This window comes from Sapajus apella, unplaced genomic scaffold (genome assembly GCF_009761245.1).
Source record: "Sapajus apella isolate SASKATOON/1434 unplaced genomic scaffold, GSC_monkey_1.0 scaffold154, whole genome shotgun sequence".
Taxonomy (NCBI): Eukaryota; Metazoa; Chordata; class Mammalia; order Primates; family Cebidae; genus Sapajus; species Sapajus apella.
In genome coordinates this window covers 2350266-2375059 of record NW_022437094.1, presented here as the reverse complement: position 1 = coordinate 2375059, position 24794 = coordinate 2350266, and the positions used below count along the sequence as shown (strand labels likewise).

The 24794-nt window shown below is 41.3% G+C and overlaps 1 long non-coding RNA gene across 1 annotated transcript; it reads left to right on the top strand.

The window, feature by feature from the left end:
- Positions 1-520: 520 nt before the first annotated feature.
- On the top strand, positions 521-24490 carry LOC116541725. Its single transcript, XR_004264914.1, has 4 exons — positions 521-532; positions 3224-3228; positions 3499-3502; positions 24004-24490. It is a non-coding gene; the product is annotated as an uncharacterized LOC116541725 (long non-coding RNA).
- The last annotated feature ends 304 nt before the right edge of the window (positions 24491-24794 follow it).

The following is a 24794-nucleotide window of genomic DNA, read 5'->3' as shown; positions in this document are numbered from 1 at the left end:
GGTTGGTTCCAGGTCTTTGCTATTGTAAACAGTGCTGCAATGAACATTTGTGTGCACGTGTCCTTATAGTAGAACGATTTGTAATCCTTTGAATATATACCCAGTAATGGGATTGCTGGGTCAAATGGAATTTCTATTTCTAGGTCCTTGAGGAATCGCCACACTGTCTTCCACAATGGTTGAACTAATTTACACTCCCACCAACAGTGCAAAAGTGTTTCTATTTCTCCACATCCTCTCCAGCATCTGTTGTCTCCAGATTTTTTAATGATTGCCATTCTAACTGGCATGAGATGGTATCTCAATGTAGTTTTGATTTGCATTTCTCTGATGACCAGTGATGATGAGCATTTTTTCATATGTTTGTTGGCCTCACGTATGTCTTCTTTTGTAAAGTGTCTGTTCGTATCCTTTGCCCACTTTTGAATGGGCTTGTTAGTTTTTTTCTTGTAAATCTGTTTTAGTTCTTTGTAAATTCTGGATATCAGCCCTTTGTCAGATGGGTAAACTCTAAAAATTTTTTTCCCATTCCGTTGGTTGCCGATTTGCTGTAATGACTGTTTCTTTTGCTGTGCAGAAGCTGTGGAGTTTGATTAGGTCCCATTTGTCTATTTTGGCTTTTGATGTCAATGCTTTTGGTGTTTTGGTCATGAAGTCCTTGCCTACACCTATGTCCTGAATGGTTTTGCCTAGATTTTCTTCTAGGGTTTTTATGGTGTTAGGTCTTATGTTTAAGTCTTTAATCCATCTGGAGTTAATTTTAGTGTAAGGTGTCAGGAAGTGGTCCAGTTTCTGCTTTCTGCACATGGCTAGCCAGCTTTCCCAACACCATTTATTGAACAGGGAATCCTTTCCCCATTAATTGTTTTTGTCAGGTTTGTCCAAGATCAGATGGTTGTATATATGTTGTGTTGCTTCCGAGACCTCTGTTCTGCTCCATTGGTCTATATCTCTGCTTTGGTACCAGTGCCATGCTGTTTTGATTACTGTAGCCTTGTAGTATAGTTTGAAGTCCAGTAGTGTGATGCCTCCCGCTTTGTCCTTTTTGCTTAGAATTGACTTGGCTATGCAGGCTCTCTTTTGGTTCCATATGAAGTTTAAGGTGATTTTTTCCAGTTCTGCGAAGAAGGTCATTGGTAGCATGACAGAGATAGCATTGAATCTGTAAATTACTTTGGACAGTATGGCGATTTTCACGATATTGATTCTTCCTAATCATGAACATGGAATGTTTCTCCATCTGCTTGTGTCCTCTCTTATTTTGTTGAGCAGTGGCTTGTAGTTCTCCTTGAAGAGGTCCTTTGCGTTCCTTGTTAGTTGTATTCCTAGGTATTTTATTCTCTTTGTGGCAATTGTGAATGGAAGTTTGTTCTTGATTTGGCTCTCTTTAAGTCTGTTATTAGTGTATAGGAATGCATGTGATTTTTGCACATTGATTTTGTATCCTGAGACTTTGCTGAACTCGCTTATTAGTTTCAGGAGATTTTGGGCTGAGACGATGGGGTCTTCTAGGTATACAATCATGTCGTCTGCAAATAGAGACAATTTGACTTCCTTCTTTCCTATTTGAATGCCCTTTATTTCTTTTTCTTGCCTGATTGCTCTGGCTAGAACTTCTAGTACTATATTGAATAGGAGTGGTGAGAGAGGGCATCCTTGTCTGGTGCCACATTTCAAGGGGAATGCTTCCAGTTTTTGCCCATTCAGTATGATATTGGCTGTTGGTTTGTCATAAATAGCTTTTATTATTTTGAGATACGTTCCGTCAATACCTAGCTTATTGAGGGTTTTTAGCATAAAGGGCTGTTGAATTTTGTCAAAGGCCTTCTCTGCATCAATTGAGATAATCATGTGGTTTTTGTCTTTGGTTCTGTTTATGTGGTGAATTACGTTTATAGAGTTGCATATGTTGAACCAGCTTTGCATCCCCGGGATGAAGCCTACTTGATCATGGTGGATAAGATTTTTGATGTGCTGTTGTAATCGGCTTGTCAGTATTTTATTGAAGATTTTTGCATCTATGTTCATCATGGATATTGGCCTGAAGTTTTCTTTTCTTGTTGAGTCTCTGCCGGGTTTTGGAATCAGGATGATGTTGGTCTCATAAAATGATTTGGGAAGGATTCCCTCTTTTTGTATTGTTTGGAATAGTTTCAGAAGGAATGGTACCAGCTCCTCTTTGTATGTCTGTTAGAATTTGGTTGTGAACCCATCTGGACCTGGGCTTTTTTTGGGTGGTAAGCTCTTAATTGCTGCCTCAACTTCAGACCTTGTTATGGGTCTGTTCAGGGTTTCGGCTTCTTCCTGGTTTAGGCTTGGGAGAAGGCAAGTGTCCAGGAATTTATCTATTTCTTCCAGGTTTACTAGTTTATGTGCATAGAGTTGTTTGTAATAATCTCTGATGATGGTTTGAATTTCTGTGGAATCTGTGGTGATATCCCCTTTATCATATTTTATTGCATCAATTTGGTTATTCTCTCTTTTCTTTTTTATTATTCTGGCTGGTGGTCTGTCTATTTTGTTGATCTTTTCAAAATACCAGCTCCTGGATTTATTGATTTTTTGAAGGGTTTTTTGTGTGTCTATCTCCTTCAGTTCTGCTCTGATCTTAGCTATTTCTTGTCTTCTGTTAGACTTTGAGTTTTTTTGATCTTGCTCCTCTAGCTCTTTCAGTTTTGACGATAGGGTGTCCATTTTTGATCTCTCCTTGCTTCTCATGTGGGCACTTATTGCTATATATTTTCCTCTAGAGACTGCTTTAAATGTGTCCCAGAGATTCTGGTATGTTGTGTCTTCATTCTTGTTGGTTTTGAAGAACATCTTTATTTCTGTCTTCATTTCATTGTTTATCCAGTCAACATTCAAGAGCAAGTTGTTCAGTTTCCACGAAGCTGTGCTGTTCTGGGTTAGTTTTTGAATTTTGAGTTCTAACTTGATTGCACTGTGTTCTGAGAGACTGTTTGTTATGATTTCCATTCTTTTGCATTTGCTGAGGAGTGATTTACTCCCAATTATGTGGTCAATTTTAGAGTACGTGTGATGTGGTGTTGAGAAGAATGTATATTCTGTGGATTTGTGGTGGAGAGTTCTGTTAATGTCTATTAGGTTTGCTTGGTCCATGTCTGAGTTCAAGTCCTGGATATCCTTGTTAATTTTCTGTCTGGGTGATCTGTCTAATATTGACAATGGGGTGTTAAAGTCTCCCACTATAATTGTGTGGGAGTCTAAGTCTCTTTGTAAGTCATTACGAACTTGCCTTATGTATCTGGGTGCTCCTGTATTGGGTGCGTATATATTTAGGATCGTTAGCTCTTCTTGTTGCATTGATCCTTTTACCATTATGTAATGTCCTTCTTTGTCTCTTTTGATCCTTGTTGCTTTAAAGTCTAATTTATCAGAGATGAGAATTGCAACTCCTGCTTTTTTTTGTTCTGCGTTTGCTTGGTAAATCTTCCTCCATCCCTTTATTTTGAGCTGTTGTGTATCCTTGCATGTGAGATGGGTTTCCTGGATACAGCACACCGATGGGTTTTAGCTTTTTATCCAATTTGCCAGTCTGTGTCTTTTGATTGGGGCATTTAGTCCATTTACATTTAGGGTTAATATTGTTATGTGTGAATTTGATACTGCCATTTTGGTGCTAGCTGGCTGTTTTGCCCATTAGTTGATGCAGATTCATCATTGTGTTGATTCTCTTTACCTTTTGGCATGTTTTTGGAGTGGCTGGTACTGGTTATTCCTTTATATATGTAGAGCCTCTTTCAGGAGCTCTTGTAAAGCTGGCCTGGTGGTGATGAAATCTCTGAGTACTTGCATGTTCACAAAGGGTTTTATTTTTCCTTCACTTATGAAGCTTTGTTTGGCTGGATAGGAGATTTGGGGTTGAAAGTTCTTTTCTTTAAGGATGTTGAATATTGGTCCCCATGCTCTTCTGGCTTGTAGGGTTTCTGCTGAGAGATCTGCTGTAAGTCTGATGGGCTTCCCTTTGTGGGTAACCCGACCTTTCTCTCTGGCTACCCTTAGTAATTTCTTATTCATTTCAACGCTGGTGAATCTGACGATTATGTGCCTTGGGGTTGCTCTTCTTGACGAATATCTTTGTGGTGTTCTCTGTATTTCCTGGACTTGAATGTTTGCCTGCCTTGCTAGGTTGGGGAAGTTTTCCTGGATAATATCCTGAAGAGTATTTTCCAGCTTGGATTCATTCTCTTCGTTGCATTCATGTACGCCTATCAAACGTAGATTAGGTCTTTTCATGTAGTCCCACATTTCTTGGAGACTTTGTTCATTCCTTTTTACCCTTTTTTCTCCAGTCTTGCCTATCCGTTTTATTTCATTGAGTTGATCTTCGACCTCTGATATCCTTTCTTCTGCTTGGTCAATTCAGCTGTTGATACTTGTGCATGCTTCGCGAAATTCTCTTGTTGCGTTTTTCAGCTCCATCAATTCACTTATATTCCTTTCTATTTTGTCCATTCTCTTTAGCATTTTGTCAAATCTATTTTCAAGATTCTTAGTTTCTTTGCATTTGGTTAGAACATGTTCTTTTAGTTCACAGAAGTTTCTTACTACCCACCTTCTTTAGTCTGATTCTGTCATTTCATCACACTCATTCTCCATCTAACCTTGTTCCCTTGCTGGTGAGGAGTTGTGATCCCTTGTAGGAGGAGAGGTGTTCTGGTTTCGGGTGTTTTCATCCTTTTTGCACTGGTTTCTTCCCATCTTTATGGATCTATCCACCTGTTGACTTTGTGGTTGCTGCCTTTCAGATTGGGTCTTCTAGTGGACGTTCTGTTTGTTGATGATGAGGTTATTTCTGTTTCTTGGTTTTCCTTCTGACAGTCTGGCCCCTCTGCTGTAGGTCTGCTGAGGTTCACTCCAGGCCCTGCTTGCCTGGAGTTCACCTGCAGCAGCTGCTGAACAGTAAGGGTTGTTACCAGTTTTCTTCTTCTGTTATCTTTGTCCCAGAAGGATACCTGCCAAGTGTCAGTCTGATCTCTCCTTTATGAGGTGGCTCTTTGGACATATAGAGGTCAGGGAGCTGCTTGAGGAGACGGTGTCTTCTTTATAGGAGCTCAAATGCTGAGCTGTGAGCTGTGTTTTTCAATCAGAGCTGCTGGGCAGGTGCGTTTAGGTCTGCTGCAGCAGAACTCATAAACTGCTTTTTGTTCCCAGGTGCTCTGTCCCAGGGATTTAGGGCTTTATGAGTTTTGGTTATGCTGCTGCCTTCTCTTTTTTTTTGTTTCCTTCAGAGCTGCCCTGTCCAGCAAGGAGGCAGCCTAGTAACTATCTGCCTGTAGAGGTTTTGCTGAGCTGCTGTGGGTTCTGCCCAGCTGCCGAGTGAGCTTCCCTGCAGTCCTGTTTATATGGGTGTAGTTAGAACTGCCTGGGCAATGGTGGCCTGCCTCTGTTAAGGCAGAGCCTCTCTGCAGTGGCGGGTTGCCTTGGCAACGGTGGGCTGCCTCAGCAACGGTGGGCTGCCTCAGCAACGGCGGGTTGCCTTGGCAACGGTGGGCTGCCTCAGCATTGACTGACTACCTCCCTCGTGGCGGGCTGCCTCGGTAATGGTGGACGCCCCTCCCCCACAGAGCTGAACCCTCCTGGGTTCAGCTGCGCTTGCTGTGAAACTCTCAATCCAGAGTTTCTGATTGCTGTTGTTTTGTGGGGGTGGGACCAGCCGAGCCTGATCGCTGTCTCCCTGCCTCAGAGCCAGTCACCTGTTGAAGAGGCGCAGGGGTCTGTGTTTTTTCCCCTGCGGTGACTCACTGCTCTGGCTTAAACAGCGGCACTGAGATTCGTGGCACTTTTTTTGCCCTGGAATCTACTGTCCTGGCTCCCTGCTCAGTCCCCATTTTAAACAGACGAATGGGCGACTTCTCGTGGCTCCAATCGCCAGCCAAGAGGGCACCTGGACCAGTGTATTTTGTATGGAGAACCGCTGCTCCGGGGCGCCGACAAAGCAGCTGTGCGGGGCAAAGCAGCGGCGCCAGCCGGCACAGCCGTGCTGGCCGGAACAGCCTCGCTGGCGACCTGTGGAGCTCCTCCGCCTGGGAATTTCCTAGTCTGTAGGCAATAAAAATGCAGCGTCCACTCACCCTCTGCGCTTTCACTGGGAGCTGCAATCCTGAGCTGTTCCTAAATGGCCATCTTGGATCTCCCTCCCGAAGGTCATTTTTATAAAGATCTCTCCATGTCTTAGATTTGATTCTTCCTTCAAATAATATTCTTACATTTAATATGTAAGAATATTATTTGAAGGAAGAATCAAATGTAAAATGTCCATTGAGGATGAGGCTATAGTCAGAACCTTTACTGTGGTGTCTGCACTCTTAACATTGTGTGGGGCTGTTGCCCAGCCATGATCTTGGGGGAATGCCACTAAAGTGGCCAGTGTGCTTTTGACTTCCTTATATGAGGGGCCTCTGAGAAAAATATCATCAGTGTAATGCCACAGGGTACAAAGGTCCTGAAACACATGTTTAAGTTCTGCAGCTGGGCTACTGATATAGCATGTGGGCAGTCTGGTAAATGTGTATGGACTCTCTTCAAAAGTATAAGCAGATGGGGACTCCTCTGTTTCGGGAATAGCACAGAACATATTGGCCAAATCTGCTGCAAAATGTTGTCCCATAGTCCTTTGATTGCCTTTTACTAACCGAACTATGTTCGTAGTTTGGACCTTGATGGGGAGGGTAGCTGGACATTAGCTTTCTATGATCAATAGTTTGTATTATTTGTAAGAGATTTAAGTACTGTCCAAATGGGAGAATTGAAAGAGTGTGTTATGTGCTTGATAACTCTTATATCTAAAAGATATTTTATAATGAACCAAAGCCTCTCAGTTTTCAGACCCAGGTGGTGCTATGGTATATGAACCTCCTTCACTGGCTATAGAAAACATGCCAATTCCCATTTGACTTGTCCTGCCAGGAGGGCCAGGAACATAGATTTGTTCTATATAGAGTGTTGGCAGGTTATGACGTCCATGCCTAAAATGGGATATAAGAAAGAGAAGGGAGCCACTACAATTAGTAGATTTTAAAAATGATGCCCACTGCGACCTCAGTGGTGATATGTTTGCTCATGACTGGGTTGGCCAGAGTTTTCAGAAAGCAATGGGTGACCTGTCCTTTGGGTGCTTTGGATTCCTAAAAATGACTATGATTTGTGCTCCAGGGTCTCTAAGGGTAGAATTGAGTATTGTTGGTTAGGTCTGTTCCAATGAATGGTCACTGATGTGTATGGACAGTTGTGTTTTGTTGGAGGGACGTGGGCCAGGGCACTTCCAAGTTTCTAGGATAGGGACTGGGGAGGCTGCCGTTTCTGCAGGTCTGCAAAAAGGTCAAGATGAGCCTTGCTGATGGGTCTTGAGTTGCAGTGGTACTAGGGATGTTGTGGCTATCTTGTCCATCCCATGTGAGTCAGGACTCGGAATGCCTTGGCCACCATACATAAATTACCTCTGATCTGACCCATGTTGAGATGATTTCACATGCCAAAGCTATGGAGCTGCCAGTAGAGGATTTTTTTTTTCCAATTATTTCTCCTCTCTGTGAAGAGGGGAGCAGATGATTTCCTGCATTCAGAGTGTTGCCTGTGTGGTGGTGAACAATAAGGAGCATTGAATTCCCATCTGCCTTTCTGGAAATGGCAAGGCTGTGGGTTGTAGGGACCCCAGCCTCTACTGGGAACCCATGAGCAGACAGTATTTCAGCTTCTCTGGCGTCTCTTGTGTAGCAGCCTAAGGCATCCATTTGGTCTGAGGCTTGTTGGACCATGTCAGTGGTTTCTACGAACTAGAAAGTTAGACTTCCCTGGTAGGTTTCGAGTGGCAGAGTTCCGGGGTGGGGTGAGGGTAGCAGCTCCTTTTTTTTTTTTTTTTTTTTTGAGACAGAGCCTCGCTCTGTTACCTAGGCTGGAGTGCAGTGGCACGATCTCGGCTCAGTGCAACCTCTGCCTCCCAAGTTCAAGCAATTCCCTGCTTCAGCCCCTGGAGTAGCTGGGATTACAGATGCCTACCACCACACCCAGCTAATATTTGTAATTTTAGCAGAGACAGGGTTTCACCATCTTGCCCAGGCTGGTCTTGAACTCCTGACCTCATGATCCACCCACCCCAGCCTTCCAAAGTGCTGGGATTACAGGTGTGAATGCCCGGTCGGGAACGGCTTCTTTAAGCAAAAATTTCTTGGCTTTGACTCTAAGGAGCTTCCTGTGGTTTCGAGATAGTGGTGGGGTCTGTAGGGGAATGGTACTTAGCAAAATGATTGACCCATTGCACAATGCCTGTCAACAGGGCAGAAGTCCAGCCCTTGCGAAGGTTTTTCACTTTCCCTATGCCTTCATCATAATCAGGGTGAAGAAGTTGTAAGCCTTTCACCAAGCTGTAAAGACCCATATGAAAAGAGGCAGTGCCTCCTCCTTGGCAGTCAGTTTCTCATCACTCCCCGCTGTGAACCTGTCTTCATTCATGTCCTTGATGCTATGACTCCTACGCTGATGGAAGTATGTTATAAAGTGGAGACTCTTCTTGTGGTTACCAGACAAATTTTTCTCTAATTACCTTAGAGATATTTAGCAAATTATGTGTTTTGGGGTCTCTGGCTAGCCCCACCAGTTGACCCAATTTTGCTGCCATGAACTGCATGCTCAGACCCCATCCCTGAAAGTTTTTATAACCAATTAGTTTCCCTTTTTTCTTTGTTTTGCATCAACTTCTCTAGGAAATGTTGCATTTCCACCATGGTGTAGTTATGTGTCTCCACCTTTCATTCTTCCTGGGCATCTTTAGAAATTTTGGGGTGTCAGGTGGTGACTGGGAATCCCTGGGGAGGAGGTGGATCCTCTGCCCTACCTCGTAGGGTGCCACTTTCTACTCAAGGGCATTACGATCAACCTCTGAGGGGTCTCAGTCAGCATCCACTAAAGGAAGGAGGTAGGGGTTGTTGGTGTGGCACCAAAGGCAGAGATGCTTAGGATGGCAGAGTGAGATCTTTGGCCCTTGGCATGTTGGCAGGATGCAGGGATAGGAGCATGCAGCCATGTGAGCAAATGTCTGAAAAGAACTGAAAAAGTTTCTGCCTCCTCCAGAGACTTAGAGGGAGCTGAGCCACATGTTCAGGATTACCACAGTTAACCATCATTTTGTGACCCCTCATCATGGGTAAACCCCTTGGTATCCCCAAAGGTCAGCATGCAAGCACCTTCCAGAAGCAAGGAAGGCAGCAACAGAGAAGGTACTTGCCTCAGCCATGCTTAATCTTGTGAGGTGTTGTGAGGACTCAGGTGTGAAGTTACCCCCCCATGGGTCAGGGTTAAGCCATTTACTGTTTCCACCTGGCTCCACTCATGGACACTGAGAGCTTAGTGTCACATCATCCACTCCAAGTCTCTAGGGGGGAATTGTTGTTCCCCTGGAGATTGGTAGTCTACATTTCTACCACTGACTAGGTGAAAGTGGAGTTCCACTGTCCAGACCTGCTCACTCTGGCTCAATGCCAGGACTTTGCAGCTTACAGCCAGTACAGTCCTGAGCACTCCCAAGACCCCAGGTCACTAGACCAGAGTACTTAGCTGAAAGCAACACACTCTCAAGTATTGGGTTCAGGGACCTGATCCCAGCAAGGGCGTTGATACCATGCTGGAAAACTTGCCTATACTGGGACTGGCCCTCCATGGCTTTAGGGGAGTTCAGAAGGTCTGAGCATTGTCTCCAGCCATTGCAGTTTCAGGAGAATCCTGAAAACAACACCATGCAACAGCAGTATGTAGTAGCACAAAACAACGTGATTTAATGCTGGCAAACTGTAGTGCCATCGCACACCCAGTGGGCCGTCTGGTATAGAACATCAGTAAGCCATTTGCACAAAACAGGTATTGGGACAACGTCCAAGCTGAGGCCAAAAACCTGCCAACTAAACTAATTATTGAAACATTTTGGGTTTTTCTTTTCACTTGGCTAGCAGCTGTTACAGGCAGCCACCAGAGGCCCAGACAGAAGAGCAACAGCACGTAATGCACCTACATAACAATCTCAGGTGGTCTCACCAGCAGGGGTTAGATTGTGGTCATGGCTTCAGTGACAACCACAGTGTGAGAGTTTAAAAGTTTTGATAACTTACAGATCCTTAAGTTATGCAGGGCCACCACCACAGCAGATAGGCAGCAGTCCTGCATTCTAGGTCTCTTGTAGGAACAGCAGCCATGCATAATACAGGAATATCCTCCTATTTAATGACTGTTTGGGACTGGATGACTTAATTCATGGATAGGAAGAATCAATATTGTTAAAATGTTCATCCCACCTAAAGCAATTTATAGATTCAATGCTATTCCTATGCATCTACCAATGACATTTTATAAAGAACTAGAAAAACTATTTTATAATTCATATTGAAGCAAAAAAGAGCCTGAATAGCCAAGGCAATCCTGACAAAAAAGAACAAACCTGGAGACATTATATTACCCGACTTCAGACTATTCTACAGGGCTAAAGTAATCAAAACAGTGTGATGCTGGTACAAAAACAAACCATAGACTAATGGTCCAGAATCAGAATGGAGAGCCTAAATATAACATCACATACCTATGACCTTCTGATTGACAACAAAACTGACCAAAAAAAAAAAAAAAAAAAAAAAAAAAAGAGGAAAGAAGCACTTTCTATTGAATAAATAACTGGATGCTGGGTTACCTGGCTAGCCATATGCAGAAGATTGAAATTGGATACCTTCCTTATACCATATACAAAAATTCACTCAAGATGGATTAAAGAGTTAAATGTAAAACCCAAAACTGAAAACCCTGGAAGACAACCTAGGCAATACCATCCTGGACATAAGAATGGGCAAAGCTTTTATGACAAAGATGCCAAAAGCAATCACAACAAAAGCAAAAATTGACGAATAATATCTAATTAAACTAAAGAGCTTCTGCACAGTAAAGGAAACTCTCAACAGAGTACACAGACAGTGGGAGAAAGTATTTGTGAACTATGCATCTGTCAAAGGTCTACCATCTAGCATGTATAAGGAACTTAAATATATAAGAAAAAGCAAAAACCCCATTAGAAAGTGGGCAAAGGATATAAAAAGACACTTTTATAAAGAAGATATACATGCAGCCAGCAAGCATATAAAAAGATCTCAACATTACTTATTATCACAGAAATTCAAATCAAAACCACAATGAGATACCATCTCACACCAGTCAGAATAGCTGTCATTGAAAAGTCAAAAAAAAAAAAAACACATTTTCAAGGTTGTGAAGAAAAGTGAACACTTATACGCTCTTGGTGGGAGTATAAACTAGTTCAACCATTGTGGAAAGCAGTATGGCAGTTCCTCATAGAGCTGAAAACAGAATTTCCATTCAACCCAGCAATCCTATTTCTAGGTATATACCCAAGAGAATATAAATTATTCTACCAAAAAGACACATGTACATGAATGTTCATTGCAGCCCTATTTACAATTGCCAAGACATGGAATTAACCTAAATGCCCAATATTGATAGATTAGATAAATAAAATGTAGTGCTTACACCATGGAATGCTATGCAGCCATAAAAAAGAGATCATGTCTTTTGCAGGAACATGGATGGAGCTGAAGGTCATTATCCTTAGCAAACTAACACAGGAACAGAAAGTCAAATACCACATGCTCTCACTTTTAAGTAAGTAGGAGTTAACTGATGAGAACTCATGAACACAAATAACAGACACTGCTTAGAGTTAAAGGTGGGAGAAGGGAGAAGATCAGGAAAAGTAATTATTGGGCACAAAAATAAATGAAAAGACTTCCTGTGTTCATGGGTCCGAAGACTTACCATTGTTAAAGTGCCCATGCTCTGCAAAGCAACCTACAGACTTTATGCTAGCTCCTTCAAATGTTCAATGACTATTTTACACCAAATTAGAAAAAATGCCATTGATATGGAACATGAAAAGCACACAAATATTGGCTCTCTGTTCCTCCTGTTTGACAGATAGCCAAACCTTGCGCACTACCAGCCATATTTCGGAGACACTATGCAGACAGTGAAGGCCAGACAAAAAGGATATGACTGTGTTAGGTACCTAGTCATCAGGGATGCCTTAACTCTGGAAAAGTGGGTATTGTCATTATCAATGACCCCTTCCTTGATCCCAGTGACATGGAGTACAGGTTCCAGTAGGGTTCTACCCATGGCAAGTTCCATGCTACCATTAAGTCTGAGACTAGGAAGCTTGTCATCAATGGCAATCTCATTCCCATCTTTCAGAAGAGAGATCTTGTCAAAATCAAAGGGAATGATGCTTATGGAACCCACAGCCATCTTCACTACCATGAAGAAATCTGAAGTTTAGTTAGAGGGGGGTTTGAAAAAGGTTACCATCTTGGCCTCTCCTGCTGATTTGCCCATGTTTGTAATGAGCATGAACCATGAGAAGTACAAAAACAGCCTCAAGGTTATCAACATTGTCTTCTGCATCACCATCTGCTTAGCCCCCCGATGAGGTTATTCATCACAACTTCGACATCATGAAGAAACTCATGTCCACAGTCCATACCATCACTGCCATCTAGAATACTGTGGATAGACCCTCTAGAAAACTGGTGTCATGGCCACAGTGCTCTGCAAAACATTGTTCCTGCATCTGGTGGCACTGCCAAGGCTGCTATGGGTAAGGTCATCCCTGAGATAAGTAAGAAGCTCCTTGGCATGGCCTTCTGTGTTCCCACCATGGATCTGTCAGTCAAGGGCCTGACCTGCCATCTGGAGAAACCTGCTAAATATGCTGTCAAGAAGGTGGTAAAACAAGGTTTAGAGGGATCCCTCAAGGGTATCCTGGGCTTCGCTGAGCACCAAGTTGTCTGCTCTGACTTTAATGGTGACACCCAATCTTTCACTTTTGATACTGGTGCTGGCATTTTACTTGATGACCACTTTGCCAGTGAATTTGGCTACAACAACAGGGTAGGGTATCTTACGGTTCACATGGTCTTCATGGATTAAGAACCCCCAGTCCCCCAGCCCCAAGAAGAGCATGAGAGGCCCTTAGCTGTTGGGAAGTTCCTGGACCACTCATCTTCCATCATCCTAAGACTCTCTTCAACACATTTTCAAAGCCAGACCCCCTGAAGAGGAAGGGACCTAGGGAGCCCCACCTTGTCATGTACCAGTGAATTCCACTGTACTCAAGGGAAAAGAAAACGAAGTGGCCAAAGCAGTTCTGAGAAAGAACAATGTTGTAGACATTACATTTTTTGATTTCAAAACATGTTACAAGCTACAGTAACCAAACTTGCATGTTTGGCATAAAAATATACATATAATAAACAATGAAACAGAATGAAGTCACTAGAAATAACCTATATAGATAGACAACAGATATTTCAAAGGGAGGGGGGACAAGCAATTACAATGTGGAAATAAAACTTTCTTTTATCAAATATGCAGAAATGAATCGACATGATATAAAGAATAGTATCGACATGCGAAAGGAGGAAACCATGGCTTTATCTTAGACCATCCACTACAAAAAAAAAATAACAATTTATTAAAGATTTAAAAAGATTTAATTTAGAAAATTTCAGTTTTCTGAGTATATTGTGATATATTTAAATGTGGCTGAGTGCGGTGGCTCACGCCATAATCCTAGCACTTTGGGAGGCTGAGGCAGGTGGATTACGAGGTCAGGAGATCGAGGCAATCCTGGCCAATATGGTGAAACCCCGTCTCTACCAAAAATACAAAAATTAGCTGGGCGTGGTGGCATGCACCTGTAGTCCCAGCTACTCAGGAGACTGAGGCAGGGGAATCGCTTGAACTTGGAGGTGGAGGTTGCAACGAGCCAAGATTGTTGTCACTGCACTCCCGCCTGGGTGACAGAGTGAGACTTCATTAAAAAAAAAAAAAAAAAAAAATTGAATGTAAAACCTGAAATGAGAAATCCTTTTTTTACGGTTTTTCTCTAGAAGTTTCTAGGCGTGGGTCTTGACAATAATTTACTGAGTATGTCACAAAAGTAGAGACATGAAGACTAAACATGAGACTATGTCAAATTGAAAACCTTCACAACAAAGAAAGCAATGAAGGAATTTAAAAGCTTTTTAACAAATATCCAAAATACCTAAGGAACTGGTCTTAATAAATAGGGAAAAAATGAAATAAAACAGAGAAACATCAAAAAGCCCACGGATAAGCAGATTTATAACTGGGCAGTGGAGCTGAAAAGCATTTTAACAAATATCCAACATACCTAAGGAACTTGTATAAATAGGAAAATAAAAACAAAAGAAAAAAAAATCAAGAAGCCCACAAATAAGCAGATTTATAAATGGGCAATTGATTTGAATAGACATTTAGCCAAAGAAGACATCCAGTTGGCCAAAAGGCAAATGAAAGGTGCTTAACATCACTGATTATCAGGAAAATGGAAATCAGAACCACCACAAGTGGTTTAGACTATAGCGGCATGCATGAAAGTTTTTAGGCCTCCAGTTGCTGGGAGTGGCTGAGGAGAATGGGGAGTGTTTGTCTGTGTTTGGAAGAATCATGTCTCAACAAGAACCAGTGTATTCTGGACATGTGTGGGCCCTGGAGTGTGCATGGCTGCATGCCTTGTCTACCTGTGCCTTAATGCACGACACTGTTGTGTGGTCCATCAGAGGGGCAGGTGGCTTTCAAAGGGATTGGGAAGTGGTTAATGCAGGTTGTGGGGGTTGGTTTGTTCACCCGTGGATGATAGCAAAAGTGGGTTGGCTTCCCAAAAACTTTTACCATTAACCTGTTTTGCTGCAAGTCTAGACCCAGACCAGGGTCCCAAGGCATCTTGGCAGCCCACAGCTTCTTAGCAAGTGCATGTTCAGTTGGATACCCCAGCCCAGCCTGGGTCATCTCCACCTTCTGCCTCTTGGGCTGTAGCTCATCTCTGCACACTGAGCCATCATCCTGTGGTGAGCAAGACCCCATTCTTGGACTTCAGTCTCTTTCCCTGAAGCATGCAATCAAGGTGGTGACTGGTAGGGGCCACATCTCACAGTGACCTGCTGCCTGAACAAGGACCAGAGGCCTGTGGAACACAGGACTCAGGTTTCTCTCATTTGATGACTCATCAGCTACTCCCATATGGCTTTCTAGCTCATAGCACATTTAGCCTCCTCTGAGCAGTGAAGATGAGACGTCTTGTGGTCATTTTCCCTGGTGTACAGAGCCCAACTGGAGTTCTCCACACCCCAGTCCATCCCCTATCTAATCCCCCTACTTGTCCAGTCTTACCTGCCTTCATATAAAAAGCTCACAGCTAACCCAGAGGCCTTTAGCTCTGCCCTGCCTTTCTAGGAAACCCTCCTCTCCACTCACCCTGATCAGGACAATATTGGAAGGTTCTCCCTCATCATTTAAAAAAAAAAAAAAGGAGAAAATTTTCTGAAGTTCTGGTGAAGTGGCAGTTTGAGCTGGACCAGGATAAGACAGTGCTGTCCTGGGGCTGCTCATCTAATAAGGCGCTCCAGAAAGCAAACTGATGAACCCCTGGGAGGCTTTTGCTCTCCTGTCTTCAGGTTCCTGGTGAGAGGACCTATTGGCCACTAGGGTGTCTGCATATGTGTTTGTGTGTGTGTATATGTGTGTGCAATGTGTGTTTTCTTGGACTGATTTCTTTCAGCATGAAGCCCAGTGTTTTGATGAATGTATCTCACTGTTTTCAGTTCATTCAGCTGGCTCAAGGATCCTGGGGCCTCACTGTGTCATATTTGCACAACCCTAGTGTCTGTGCAGACTGTATGCTGGAGTTCAGTCATAAGACCCTTTTGATTCCTTATCCTGTCCCTGTAATAGAAAAGTCATTTTATTCAATGAAATAGCAACCCACATCTAATGGAGAGATGTTTTAGCCTGCCATACACTGGGACAGTGACCAGTGATTTGGACTTTGTGGTGTAGATGGAATTTTCCAGGTTCTCTAGATGGTGGGCAGAGGCCTCAGTTTTTAAGAAACTCCCCTACTCCACCCCTGCCAATGAGGACGTTGCTTGAGAATATTTCTTTCAGTGTTAAGTAGAAGAAATTGTTTCTTGATGTTGAATTTTAGGTAAGGAAACCAGCTCCTGCATATCAGAGTGGTGGTGTTTGGACTAAGACAGGTCTAGACGACACTGTCTGAAAAGGGACTCAAGGATGTAACTGTGGAAGGACCCTGGGATGGTTTCTGCACTTCTCTCTGCAAATTCCCTGGACAGAGATTCTGTTAGTCACTATGGCATGTGTGTGTGTGTGTGTGTGTGTGTGTGTGTATGTGTGTTCATCACTTGTTTTATTTTCATTTTTGTTTTTCTGCATGAAGCCTGCAGACTTGCCAAAAAAGCAGAGCCGAAGAGTACACTCCAGGGCCTGAGACCTCAATTCTGTGGTATTTGCTTGGGACTGATGTGTATCTGCAGACTGTGTGATGGGGTTCAGGGCCAAGGAACACTAGTTTCTGTGCCCTGTTTCTGTATTAAAAAGACATTTCATTCAACTGGATAACAGGTCAAGTCTGGTGGAGAAAAGGTCTACTCTGCCATAGGATGGGGAAGCAGCCTGCAGTTTAGAACACTGATGTGTGTTTGGAAATTTCCAGGACCTCCAGTTGCTGGTAGAGGCCCAGAAGATAGGGCACATTTGTCTGCAGATCAGAGTGGGGGTTCTGTTCACTCCTACATTATCTTGGCCATGTGTGGACCCTTGAGTTTGCAGGGTTGGATGTCCTGATTGACTGTGCCATAGGAGGGTATAAGAGACCAAGGGTGACACAACTATAGGCTATGGAGATGTTGTTCACAGGGAGCCTCCCTGTTACCTGTGGCAAGAGGAAAGAGTTAAATGCTTGGGGGTAGGAACAAAAGTCTACAGATTCTATTGTTCTCAGTTTATCTCCCATCCTGGTCCAATTATGGCCTAACATCCTTAGCTACTGATCACAGAGGAGACTCTGCACATTTTGATCATGTGGCCTTGGATGTTGGCAGATTCAGATTGGTGCCCCAGGCATCTGTGTCTGTAACTGCAGTTTCAACAGGCTCAGGACCAGGCTAAAGAACCTCCAAGCTTCCTCCAGTTTCTTGGTGCATGCATGTGCAATATACTCCCCTTGCCTTGGTCTCTCCTGCCTCTTCTTGCCAGTTGGGTCAAATCTAGCTTATTAACCAGAGTTTTCCAAGTTTTAGTAGAAGTGGCTCAGACCAGTTGGAGACTTTTGAAATGGGCTATGTGACAGTTATAGATTTGTAAAGATAGTATTAGAATAGTTTTGAGGGAACAGCAAAATGGAGTGCAGAGTCCAGAGATCTCATATGCCCTAAATTTTTGTACACTCTCTGGTCACTCCATTTATAACCTCCTACACCAGAGTAGAATATTTATTATAGTCAGTAAACTTACAATGGCAAATATTCATCACTCAGAGTGATACTCTTGGTGGCGCACATTGTAAGGGTTTGGATAATTGTATAATGAGACTGAAATGTATAATGAATGTATCATTATAACTGCTACGATAGCCTGCAGTATATTTTCAGGACTGTAATAATCTTGTGCTCTATTGCTCTATTTATTCTTTTTCTAACCACTGGAAACCACCAATCTTTTCCATAGTTTTGCATTTTTCTGAATGTTATGTTCTTGAAATTATAGAGTAGATAACTTTCCAGATTGGCTTCTTTCAGTTGGTAATATGCATTTAAGATTCCTCAGTCTCTTCTGATAGCTCAATAGCTCATTTCTTCTTAGAGGTAATTAATATTTTATTTTCTAAATATACCACAGTATATTTATCAGTTAAGCTACTGAAGGATGTCTTCGTTCCTCCTAAGTTTTGGCAGCTATTTTAAAAAGCTGCCGTAAACATCTGTGTGCAGGTTTTTGTGTGGACATACACTTTCTGGTCATTTGGATAAAGACTTAGGGAGTGGAACTGCTGGATTACATAGTAAGAGTATGTATAGTTTGGTAAGAAACTGCCCATATTAGGAGAGTCTTTACGATAGTAGAGGAGAACTTGTTGACATACTGAGGAATCAATCTAGTGAAGGAGGTAGAACTTGAGGATCCGGAAAGAATGATGTCATCATGAGAGGTGCTAAAAGATACAATTAGGCACTTTGAAACATTAAGAAGTATATTTGAGCATTCAGAAATTTAGAAACCAGGCAGCCCCAGACTGCAAACAGTTCAGAGCTCCAACAGAGAGGCTTAGGGAGAGTGGTGGAAGACTTTTATATGGTGAATGTGGAAGAAAAAGGAAATACTTGATTGGGTAAAGTGGAGCAGTGGCTTCATTTGGATCATTAGAGTGGAAAGTTCAATGTAAGTTGGTGGTTTCTGATTGGTTACACTTAAGTTTCCTTTTATTATTTACATTGAGTGAAGTTTTTGTTTGTTTAAGGAGGAATTGAGCACGCTGGAGTCACCTCAGCCTCATGGCCATCTGTTGATTTGATTATTTTTAACAGAGAAGATCATTTTGAAAATATCTGTTGCCCCGGTGGTAGTGCACTGGTGTGATCATGGCTCACTGCAGCCTCAATCTTCCAGGCTTAGGTGATCCTCCCACCTCAGTGCTCCCCACCCTGAGTAGCTGGGACTACAGGCATGTGCCACCACATCATCATTCTCAGCTAATTGTTTGTTTGTATTTGTTTTAGAGATGGGGTTTCCCTAACGTGCCTAGGCTTGTTTCAAAGTCCTGGGCTCAAATAATCTCCCTGCATTGGTCTCTCCAAGTGCCAGAATTATAGGCTGTCTAAATCTTTTATCTCAGATTTGCCGTTTGATAAAAGCAGGGGTACTTTTTCTGATATGATGAGTCAGAGAAAGATGAGGTGGGTGCATTCGGTGCATATTATTTTCTTAGGAGATGGGAAGATAATCGGCTCTTGCCTAATGGGATATATTTTCTCCTTGAATAATATGGCAAGACATCAGTTGAGAGAAGCTAAATAAAAGTTAGAATATAGAAAATATTGGGTATACATGTTGACTTTCTGAAGAAATGATGTCATTGGAGAAACAAAACTTTTATTGATTTCTGGAAATATTTAGGGCCAATTTGTTGTGTAAGTAATTTCAATTTATGATGATACCTCTGAACACCTTTTGATATTTTTCTGGTTAAGCTGAGTGGTGTCACTGAGGAAACACAAAGTGGGGCTCATCCAGGGATGAGATTTTACCAGAGAAAGGATGAGCAGCAAGTCAGGGAGCTTAAGGTAATTATGAAAAAGTGGCTAAAATTGCTTAGGTAGAAGGAGACAGATTGGATTTTTATGTGTTTGGTATTTGGGGGAAGAAGGGTGTGTACATGAGATGTGTTGTTTATTCTCATAAGAGATCAAAATGAGGGGATTAACGGACTATAGTTCTGGACATGGTGGAAAACTTTTAAAGTGAAAGTATTGGGGCAAGTGCTTTGATGGGCTAGGCAGGTGCATTCAGTTTCTTCACCTGGAAATCAGTAGAATGTTAGCAGTTCAGAATCAAACCTTGTTAAGAACGGGTGGCATAAAGGAAGTCCCTCACAGCAACTGACACCATAATCAAGACAGAATGTTTTCTGAATAAATGGAGTTACCCGCTTTCAGCCCCAGGTGGTAGTTATTGTCTACCCTGATAATATGTGATAATAATTTGTGATCCTGATGTCTTAAAATGGGGGTCACTCATCTCCAGTAGAATTAAGTCCATAGTGAAGTTGTCCCCTTATCCTCAAAGACATAAGCATATATGAATGAACTGAAATGATAACAACTATTGCTATCTGGGATCATGAGCAACCTGAAATGAACTAATAGGAAGTAAAAGATGACTGAGAAAATAAGATAGACCCATCTGCAGAGGATTATAAAACCAGCAAAGACAAGGTCTTGTCTAAGATGCCTTCAGAAGCTTTGTCCATGAGAACTCTACGGACTTATCCAGACCTGGTGGCTGCTGCTGGGATCTCTGCCCAAAAAGAGCATCTAACCAGCATCCAAAGAACTTCTGGACCCACTGGACTCTTCTGGAGTTACACTGATCTGCCGAGTCATCACTGTGGTTTTTTTTACTTCCTTTATTACTGCCTGTGTGTATAACGATAACTGCATAATTGATACCATTGCCTCTTGATAAATGGTAAATCTGAGCATGTGTAATCAGCTGCCATGTCATTGTGAAAGCTCACAGCTTTAGTCAGTGTCAGCACAGCTAGGCAGCTTGCACCTAATGCACATATCAGTGGGCATAGTCTACAAGCACCTAATGACTCAGGTACTTTAACAGTCACTAATGAGTATATCTCCAAGGAGTAATCCAACAACACATGACTGGCCTGACTCAGGGTAACTATATGTCCAATCTAGGGTTATACTGAGTGAACATCTGCCAACCAGAGGTCATTCCCCCTGCCTGCCATTGAGCAGTTCAAAAGTGACTGGTGTAAGCAGACATGAGTACACTTGCTCAACTCGCTATTTGCCTTTTCTGAGGGGATCATATTTAGGATCTAGGTCATTGTGCCTTATTGGGGGCGTACACATTTCACTTGTAAATTATGTTTGAAAATTAAATTACTATGTTGCTAGTCATTCACAAAACATTTTTTAAAATTGCAATTCCAGAGCCCAGATTAACATCCAGTGACTTGTAGAAAGCAATAGAGAAATGTATTAGGCAAAACGTTCTGGCAAAGACCAGTCTGATACTGTCCTGATTACCCAACCTCAGGCATTGGTCACATTAACTTGCAGAGCTAAGAAAAATAAAAAACTATAGCCTTGTTACTCAAGACATTAGGAACTATCAATTTAGATAGATGAAAGATTTTACCTAACAAAATATTAAGTCATCCTGAAGAATATGTCTCTCTTCCAGAGAACCCAGGAGGTTATAATGACCCCTGGAAAGCCTGACCAGCAATAACAGTGAAAATTACATAGGTACATGAGTACAGAAATATAATCTCTACTGAAAATAAGTTTTAAACTAGACAAGATTTACAGGATATACATAGAACTTTTGCTCACAAAGTCAAATAAGATGTAGAAATTCCATATGGTTTAGGAGTTAATGGTGGTAAATCCATTATGCTTACAGGAAGCGAAGTAGGGCAAATGACTGGAATAGCAAATAACTCCAGGATTAATGATGAATTAATTGCTAGAGCACAAAATATCCAAGATGTTCCTGATTTGTGGTGAGGATGGGTAACAGAAGTTGGGTAAGACAATACCCAAACATGATTCCCAGGTTTACCTAAACTAAACAATGGAAAACCGTAGAAGATGCCATTAAGATATCTCAAGAATATGGAAGATTATTATTCACTTCTGATGGGACAGGACTTTATAGGACACCTGAAAAAATTCCCATGAAAAACTCCTTTTCAAAATGTCAAGTGATGATATCCAAGATGAAACCAATAAGTCACAACATTCACATAATAAACTGTACAACCCTGATCTCTTGACTGTCATAAAATGTTTCTTACCTCTAAACCAAAGTTTCATTTTATAATTTAAATTTTCTCATTTTTCCTGTCAGCTTAAGAAAAGATCACTGCAAACTTTTTGTATGTCTTTCATATATACTTGCAAAGGGTTGTAAAATTTTATTGTGATTATTCTTGCTTTAAGCCAAAACTTCCCTAATCTTTCTTTAGAGATTGTGGCATAGCATGCTAGTTCTTTTTTTCCATATCCAATTGTTTCTTCTTGTATTCATTACCCTAGCTATATGATTGTCTTTTGAACCTCCCCTGCAACTAGATATGACCATGTAACTAAGTTTTAAGCCAATAATTTGTAAGCATTGTGCTATGAGTGCCTTCTAAAAAACCTTCCTCCTTTTCTTTCTCTATTTTACTGTCTGGAATGAAGCTCCAATAGCTGGAGATCAATAGCCATCCTAGATAATGCAGGCAGGGGTGATGGGCAACACAATCTGTTAGCTTCCTTATTGAAAGATAAGTTTTACAAGAATAAGAACCTTATTCATGTTGGTCCAAGCAATATCCCCAACTCTTACACACAGTGTGCAGCATGTTTACTAAGAGCTCAGGTATTAAACAGGTATTGAATGAATCCATGAATTAATTAGTTTACTCTGGAATCATAAATAAACAAGGTCTCAGCTCATTTCACAGAATCAAATTCCTGATTAATTCAAATCACACTACTCTAATTTGTTCCTCTTTGCTCTCTCAGACTTGCCAATGTCATGGAAGGATAGGATTTTTTCTTAATGTGCTTCAATATTGCTTTCAACCAAAATGTTTTAAAATCTGTTTTCATAACAATGCTTCCCAATATTTTTGTGTTTAGGAAGTTTAAAATTTTGAAATTTTTAAAGTCATGGATATCTGTTTCTGCATGTGTCTGTTGTTAAGTGCAGGCACCATTTTGTAACTTTAAATAGACATCATCTCAAGTCTGTAAGAGTTATCCAAAATGATATCTAATGACATTTCTAGGTCTTCAGACACTATTAACACAGATTGTAGCCACTAGATCTTGAGGATTTTACTAAATATTGGTTACTGAAATGAAACTTTCTTGAATTCTTTTTTCCTTTCACTGTGGTTTCCAGCATTTTAACATCACCTATTTTTGTCCTCAAACTTAAATATTTTCAACAAAAGGAAATTAAATATGAATCATCCCTCCTTCCCTGATTTTTGAAATGATCCTTTGCTTCCTATGATAATGATTATTGCTGGTCCTTTTTGTAGTTAGTTATGTTAGAGTTTGTAAATATTCACACATTTTACAATTGCATATAATTTTCTTCTTAATTATTTTTCCTCTTCACCTAAAGTTGTTATTTCTGTTAACTCTTTGTGGGAAAAATTAAACCCATTTTTTACTTTTTGGATATACTTATTTATAAATGAACTCCTTGATTTTTGCTTAAATTGCTTTTTAAGTTTTCCACTTTTTTAGGGAAGACATTATTTGGGTTTTATTTAGTGTATCAAGCTTTTTTTTTTTTTTTTTTTGGTTAGGTGTATCAAGAAGTATAGACTTTTCTATACATAATATCCTTTTTCCCACACTAGTTTTATGAAAAGTCTATTAAAGATCATCAAAAGATCTCTTCCTAAACCTCTCTTCTACCAGAAATTTTTCTAGAGTCATAAGGTCCTTTCTCCCTTCTTGCTTTTGTAGGAGTCTGAAGCTAATCTGTCCCTGATCTGGATTGCATACACCTGTCCCTTTTAGGTGCCCTTGTGCATTCATTCTTTCTTCTTTTCTAACCTCAAAAATGTGTTTTCTCTGTTGGCTCTTCCCCTTTAACATAGAAGTATACTCACCCTTTTTGTCAAATCTTGGAATGAAAGGCTTTCTTTACCATGCATCTTCCTTTAATTACTACTACATCTCTCTTTTCAGTCAGATACTTGGGAAGAGAAGCCCTCAGTTTGTGTCGTTGTTTTCTCAACTCCAGTTCACTACTTTACCCACTGTGTGACATCCAACTCACTATCACACACACAAGCCCAATCGCCAAGTTACCATAGCCGATTTGTAGCTTTTCTTCCCTCCTGGCAAAATTTGACTCTGTGCATTGAGGTAATACATATTGAGTATCTATTGACCAGACCCTGTTCTAGGTGCTGCCGTTACAGAAATGAAAAACAGACATCATCTCCTTTCTAGTGACTCACAGGAGCAGCTGTTCCTGATTCATACGCAGGTCCCTTGACTCCTGGCACTCACTTTTGCAAGCTTGACTTAATGCCGTGTAAATCACCCTATTCTCCAGGTCTTTATTCCCACTTTTCCTTACTATACACTTCTCGTGGCAATCACTTCCACACCCATGGCTTCAGTTGCTTTCTCTATTGTTTGAGGACAATGGAATTTTAAATATTTTGCTTCATGTATTAGCTTTATTTTATATAAGATGCCTCATATGCTATAACCTTAGATTCAGAGTTGAAAGTAATAAATGAAAAATGATGATAGTCTTAGCATGTAAATTTTAGGAAATTTCCCCAGTTAAAAGTTTGATTTAGTATGTGTGTTATTTTTGAAAACATATGTTGGGATGTCACAAATGAATTTAGTCTACAGAGATTTATATTCAACTTTTGACCAGAGAATTCCATTCTAATGTGACACTGAGAATTAAAAACTGTCTTTTCCTTTTTACCTATTTCTCTTCCTACATTCTCTGCCAGGTGGAAGGCACCGCTACGTACCCAGTCTTCCCCAGCAGAGCCTTTGCAGCTCTGTTTTCCCTCTACTTCCCCTCTCACATCTCATGACCAAGCACTTCCTATTCTATCTCCCAAATGAGCACAAAACTTTTTTCCGCCGCTTTTGTCACTCCCACTGCCTTTAGCATTACTCTTCCTTTAGACTAAAGTCTCTTAATTGGTCTTGTTGCTTCCTTCAGTTCTTCCTTATTATACAAACCACTACACACACATCTGACAGAGACTTCTTACCTTTGTATTGTTAAATGACTCAAATTCTCAGAATAAAATTAAAATCAAATAAAGGTGGGTTTGTATCCCAGGTTCATACACTGTCCACCAGTGTGGTCTCATAAAACTGAACTCCTTAAGCCTTTGTTTGTGTATCTACCTACACTCACTGATAGTTGGGACTGTTTCACACGTACAATGCCTGGCGTGTAGAAGGGACTTAACAATGTTGAATGAAGGAGAGGCAAAATATTGTTCTGGCTGGGAGCAGTGGCTCATGCCTGTAATCCCAGCACTTTGGGAGGCTAAGGCAGGTGGATCACTTGAGGTCAGGAGTTTAAGATCAGCCTGGCCAACATGGTGAAAC